General features: G+C 52.2%; 1 protein-coding gene across 1 annotated transcript in view; it reads right to left on the minus strand.

Moving 5' to 3' along the window:
* SRPRA (SRP receptor subunit alpha) overlaps window positions 1–7,381 on the minus strand; it is a 30,791-nt gene that overhangs the window by 22,993 nt on the left and 417 nt on the right. The window lies entirely within an intron of this gene.

A 7,381-nucleotide genomic window follows, 5' to 3' on the forward strand; every position in this document is an offset into this window, starting at 1 on the left:
GGAATTTATTTATTTTAGCTTGAGGCAACCTCATTGACTTCCCTCCAGTTAGCTTATGTATCAAGGCATCTAGTTTAGATCCAAACAGATGTGATCCTTCAAATGGGAGTGCCACTAGTCTGTTCTTTGAATTTGCATTGGCTGACCACGATCTCAGCCATAAGGCTCTTCTCGCCTTTACCCCTGCTGCCATCGATCTTGCCGCGAAAGATACAATATCCAGGGAAGCTTCACAAATACATTCTGTTGCTTTTTGCATGGTATCTAGCTTCTTAAATAATTACTGTTTAGAAATTATCTCCTCAATATCACTGTGCAGATCTGTTCCCCAGAGTCTCAGCGCCCTGGCTACTGATACACCAGCTTTAAGAGATACCACAGATGAAAATTGAAGCTCCCTGAATGTCCCCTCCATTCTTCTGTCCATGGGATCCTTGAATGAGGCCCCATCTTCAAGTGGTAATGTGGTCCTTGAGGTTAGCTCTGCCACTGCCACGTCCTTTAGGCGGAGAGCATAAGTTCAGAAGGAGATAGTCTTTTACCGGATACATCCGGTCAATTCTGGACAGTTTACCCTATCTTTTATCCAGATTAGACCATTATTTTGAAATCAGATCTTTCATAACCTTATGGATTGGGAATTGTCGACCCTTCTTTGCCCTGTCTTCAAATAGAATATCTTCTCCTACTTCAGCATTAACTGGTTCCTTATAGTTCATCGTTTTTTTATATAGCTTTAAGGATGCTTTCCACTTTCTCAAAGCTGAAGCTTCTAACCTCCTCTCTAATTTCTCCCGATTCCTCTGATGAAACATACTCCACCTTTTCCAGACCTTATTCTGAAGATCCTTCCTCATAATTGAAGCCAGCCTGATCCCTGGATCTTTTATTTCCTTGTGATTCTAAGAATTCTTCTTTAGAGACAAACTACTTCTTCATCCACTCCATTAGATCTAATACTACTTTTGGCTGATCAGGAGTGGGAACATGTTGATCATCACATTTATCACAGAGGGATTTATTCTGGGATCCGGAAAAAACTTTGTCACAAGCAATGCAGCTCTTGACAATATACTTCTTTTTTGCTGGCTTCTTTTTTGAAATGACCGGATTGGCAGGCACACTATAATGAATAATAAATGCCTGTCACTTACACACACTCAGAAATAAAAAAAATTCTACCTAACCATAAAATATCCAGAGCTCAACCTCACAGGGGCACTATCTGATTTATGGGGAGGGGGGGGGGGGGGGGGGGGAGTTAGGCATATCCATGATCGCTTATGCAGCACCTAAAGTTAAATATTGCATATATTTGATGCGGAGGCATATAAGAGTAATAATGCATGTACTGATATCCAAGAACCATACCTCTAGATAACAGTGTCTCAGGTGTAGTGCAGCCATGCACGGCAGTTTCCATGCGCTGACCGCACCGGAAGTGCGTCACATGCGCTAGCTTATGGGCCTTGTAGTCTGCCGCTGAATGCTTACACTCTGCCGTTTTCCGGAAGTCGCGCTGAAGCCCCTTGCCTCTTGGGAATTGAAAACCGGAAGTCCCGGGCACGGTGAATGCTGATGCCTGCATCTGCCGCGCTCACTGCTGAGGAGATTTACCCATACTTGGAGCTATGTGCTTTCATATCTTGGACAGGATTCAAGGCTGGCCACACTCCCAAGTACATTTTACGGGCAGAAACCTTACTGGGTCACGCTCCCAAGCTGCTCTGAACCCAGAGTGCTCCCTGCATACTTTAGGTAAGCTCCGTAAAATAAAACAAACCTGCTCTGCCTACCTCTAACTAACGAATGTGAAAGGAAAAAAAAGACAAGGAGGAAAGGGAGGAGCTGGGATTTATATTGGAAGGGGGAGGTCCTAAGGAAAAAAACAGCCTGTCTAACTAGAAGGAGAGGGATGAAGTCCCAAGGTCTTGGCTGCCATGGGGATCATAGAAGAAAATTGGCCAAAGCATGTGGTCAGGTGTCGACATGGACGCCAAAAAAACCTTTTGTCAACATATTGACTAGCAATCTAGACACAACAGACCTTTTAATCCAGAACAATCATGGACATATGCGCACATTAACCAGCCCACGAGTCATCAAGATCTGGAAATGGAGGATTATAAATTGCACACACTACGGCCACATGGCGTGTTCTTCATGTTACATGCTTTCAGCACACGGTCACAGTATGAAGCCCAGCACGTACAATGTAACACAGATTTTCAGCACGGGTTGGGATCATTTGGTCTACAGCATGATGGTCGACAGTCATTCATGGGTCTAGGTTGAAAGGTCATTAGTTCGACAGGTCATTAGTTCGACAATGTCTAGTTCGACAGTCAAAAGGTCGACATGGGGTTTTTCACTGTTTTTTCAACAAAGTCAACATGGACACAGTTTAAAGTGCACCGCATTGCCCACTATGCTTCGGGCACAGTGCCTTGCTATGCTCGGCACACTATTTTATTCTCCCACCACGCCCTAGTGGATGGTAGGGCATGAAATACCACCTGTCGGCTCAAAAAACAGTGAAAAACCCCATATCGACCTTTTGACTGTGTAACTAATGACCTGTCGAACTAACGACCTTTCGAGCTAGAACCATGTCGACCTGTTCCCATGTCGACCGAATGACTGTCGACCATCATGCTGTAGACCAAGGGACTGCATCCCTTTCAGCACACGGTCACAGTATGAAGCCCAACGCATACGATGTAACAGGGACTCTCAGCATACGGTCGCAGTATGAAGCCCAGCATGTACAATGTAACACAGACACTCAGCACGGATTCAGTACGGAATCCCGGTGGTCGGGATCCCGGCGTTCAGAATCCCGACGCCGGAATCCCGACAGCCGAAATGCCGAGACGTGGATCGCCCCCCCTTGCGGGCTCGCTAATTTATTCTCCCTCCAGGGGTGTCGTGGACACCCACGGAGGGAGAATGTGTCGGGATTTCGGCGGTCGGGATTCCGGCGTCGGGATTCTGAACGCCGGGATCCCGACCGCCGGGATATTAACTGCATCCCCTCAGCACATGGTCACAGCAGGGTACATTGCAGCACTGTGTGCCCCCTCTACCATAGATCAGGGGGACATTACAGCTCTGTGTGTGTGTGCTCCCTCCACCATACAGCAGGAGACATTACAGCGCCGTGTGTGTACCCCCTCTACCATACAGCAGGGGACATTATATTTCTGTGTGTGCCCTCCTCACCCCCACCATACAGCAGGGGACATTATATCTCTGTGTGTGCCCTCCCCCTACCATACAGCAGGGACATTACAGCACTGTATGTGTGTGTGTGCCCCCTATACCATACAGCAGGGACATTACAGCACTGTGTGTGTGTGTGTGTGTGTGTGTGCCCCCTCTACCATACAGCAGGTGACATTACAGCACTGTATGTGTGCCCACTCTACCATACAGCAGGGGACATGACAGTGCTGTGTGTGCCCCCTCTATCATACAGCAGGGGACATTACAGCTCTGTGTTTTCCCCCTCTATCATACAGCAGGGGACATTACAGTGCTGTGTGTGCCCCTCTACTATAGAGCAGGAGACATTACAGCGCTGTGTGTGCCCCATCTACCATACAGCAGGGGACATTACAGATCTGTGTGTACCCCCTCTACTATACAGCAGGGACAGTACAGCTCTGTGTGCCCACTCTACCATACAGCAGGTGACATTACAGCCTCTGTGTGTGTGTGTGTGTGTGTGCCCCCTCTACTATACAGCAGGGACATTACAGCGCTGTGTGCCCACTCTACCATACAGCAGGGGACATGACAGCGCTGTGTGCCCACTCTACCATACAGCAGGGGACATTACAGCTCTGTGTGTGTGTGTGCCCCCTCTACCATACAGCAGGGGACATGACAGCGCTGTGTGTGCCCCCTCTACCATACAGCAGGAGACATTACAGCTGTGTGTGCCCCACAACCCACCATATAGCAGGGGACATTACAGCGCTGTGTGTGCCCCCCAACCCACCATATAGCAGGGGACATTACAGCGCTGTGTGTGCCCCCCAACCCACCATATAGCAGGGGACATTACAGCGCTGTGTGTGTGTGTGCCCCCTCTACCATACAGCAGGGACAGTACAGCTCTGTGTGCCCACTCTACCATACAGCAGGTGACATTACAGCCTCTGTGTGTGTGTGTGTGCCACCTCTACTATACAGCAGGGGACATTACACCGCTGTGTGTGCCCCCTCTAACATACAGCAGGTGACATTACAGCTCTGTGTGTGTGTGCCCCCTCTACCATACAGCAGGAGACATTACAGCTGTGTGTGCCCCCAACCCACCATACAGCAGGGGACATTACAGCGCTGTGTGTGTGCCCCCTCTACCATACAGCAGGGGACATGACAGCGCTGTGTGTACCCCCTCTAACATACAGCAGGTGACATTACAGCTCTGTGTGTGTGTGCCCCCTCTACCATACAGCAGGATACATTACAGCTGTGTGTGCCCCCAACCCACCATACAGCAGGGGACATTACAGTGCTGTGTGTGTGTGCCCCCTCTACCATACAGCAGGGGACATGACAGCGCTGTGTGTGTGTGTGTTTGCCCCCTCTACCAACCAGCAGGGGACATTACAGCATTCTATGTGTGTGTGTGCCCCCTCTACCATACAGCAGGGTACATGACATCGTCATGTGTGCCCCCTCTACCATACAGCAGAGGACATGACAACGCTGTGTGTGCCCCCCTCTACCTTACAGCAGGAGGGCATCACAGCACTGTATGTGTGTGTGCCCCCTTTACCATACAGCAGGGGACATCACAGCACTGTATGTGTGTGTGCCCCCTCTACCATACAGCAGGGGGCACTACAGCTCTGTGTGTACCCCCTCTACCATACAGCAGGGCACAATACAGCTCTGAGTGTCGTCGTCGTCGTCCCCCCCCACCATACAGCAGGGGACATTACAGCATTGTGTGTGCCCCCATCTACCATACTGCAGGGGACTTTACAGCGCGCTGTGTATGTGCGTCCCCTCTGACATTACAGCAATAGGTACCCCTCTACCATATGGGGGTGCTCTATGAGGGCAGTGGGTGAATATAGGAAACTGATGGTATTATGCAGATAATTACATTGCAGTGTAGCAGATGGGCACTGACGGCCTGTACTTTCCTGTTTCTTATCTCACCTATTTTAATACTATGCTTGGGAGAACATTAGTCTGAGTAGTGTCCTACTGTACTTGTAACAACTAAAGATATCTCTGAATAATAATATTACAGTGCATAGAGCGTCTTCACCTCCTCTCTGCTAGCGCAGAGTAAGCATCTGGGAGCACCTGACACACTCCCACACACCGTGGACTGATAAGCTGTATAATGAGACTTACTACATAGCAGTCAACATGTACAACCCTGGGCCGTGCGCTCACCTGTCACTGTACCGTGATTAGCCTGTACTCTGCACCTCCCCTAATACAGGCGACATGGCTGCACCAGGACACGCTAGGCCCACGCTTAGTATAACACCATTATCACTTCTGGTCATGATATATTATGCATCCAGTTGACACACTATATCCCCCTCATAAATTTAAATGCCCCTATACAGCACAGATGCCCCACTTCACACGAGGAACCCCAATAACATCACCCACACTAGGACCCCCAATAAATCACCCACACCAGAAACCCCTATACAGAACAGATCCTCCACTCCACACCAGGAACATCAAATAATGACCACATCAGGAACCCCTACACACTTGCGCCCCCCCCCACACACACCATCACGCAACACATCCCTCCCTACACATCTCGCTTCATCCCACAACATATCTCACCCCCCCCCCACACCTCAAGCCCCCCCCCACACACGCACCATCCGACACCACTTCTCACCCCCACACACACCATCCCACACCCCCCACCATCCCACACCACATCTCACCCCCCCCCACCATCCCACACCACATCTCACCCCCCCCCCCCACCATCCCACACCACATCTCACCCCCCCCCCCACCATCCCACACCACATCTCACCCCCCCCCCCCCACCATATCTCACCCCCACACACACTTACCATCCCACACCACATCTCCTCCCCCCCCCACACACACACCATCCGACACCACATCTCCCCCCCCCCCACACACACACACACACACCATCCGACACCACATCTCCCCCCCCACACACACACACACCATCCGACACCACATCTCCCCCCACACACACACCATCCGACACCACATCTCCCCCCCCACACACACACCATCCGACACCACATCTCCCCCCCACACACACACACCATCCGACACCACATCTCCCCCCCCCCCACACACCATCCGACACACATCTCCCCCCCACACACACACACCATCCGACACCACATCTCCCCCCCACACACACCATCCGACACCACATCCCCCCCCACACACACACACCATCCGACACCACATTTACCCCCCCCCCACACACACACACCATCCGACACCACATTTACCCCCCCACCCCACACACACCATCCGACACCACATCTCCCCCCCCCACACACACCATCCGACACCACATCTCCCCCCCACACACACACCATCCGACACCACATCTCTCCCCTCCCCACACACACCATCCGACACCACATCTCTCCCCCCCCACACACACACCATCCGACACCACATCTCTCCCCCCCCCCACACACACCATCCGACACCACATCTCTCCCCCCCCACACACACCATCCGACACCACATCTCCCCCCCCACACACACACCATCCGACACCACATCTCCCCCCCACACACACACACCATCCGACACCACATCTCCCCCCCCCCCCACACACACCATCCGACACCACATCTCCCCCCCCCCCCACACACACCATCCGACACCACATCTCCCCCCCCCCCCCACACACACCATCCGACACCACATCTCCCCCCCCCCCACACACCATCCGACACCACATCTCCCCCCCCACACACACACCATCCGACACCACATCTCCCCCCCACACACACACCACCCGATACCACATCCCCCCCCCACACACACACACACCATCCGACACCACATCTCCCCCCCACACACACACACCATCCGACACCACATCTAAACCCCCCCCCCACACACACACACCATCCGACACCACATCTAACCCCCCCACACACCATCTGACACCACATCTCACCCCCCCCCCACACACACACACACACCATCCGACACCACATCTCACCCCCCCCCCCCACACACCATCCGACACCACATCTCACCCCCCCCCACACACACCATCCGACACCACATCTCACCCCCCCACACAAACACACACACCATCCGACACCACATCTCACCCCCCCCCACACACACACCAACCCACACCACATCTCAC

The sequence above is a fragment of the Crinia signifera genome, chromosome 19 (genome assembly GCF_055691185.1).
Source record: "Crinia signifera chromosome 19, ASM5569118v1, whole genome shotgun sequence".
NCBI classification, from domain to species: Eukaryota; Metazoa; Chordata; class Amphibia; order Anura; family Myobatrachidae; genus Crinia; species Crinia signifera.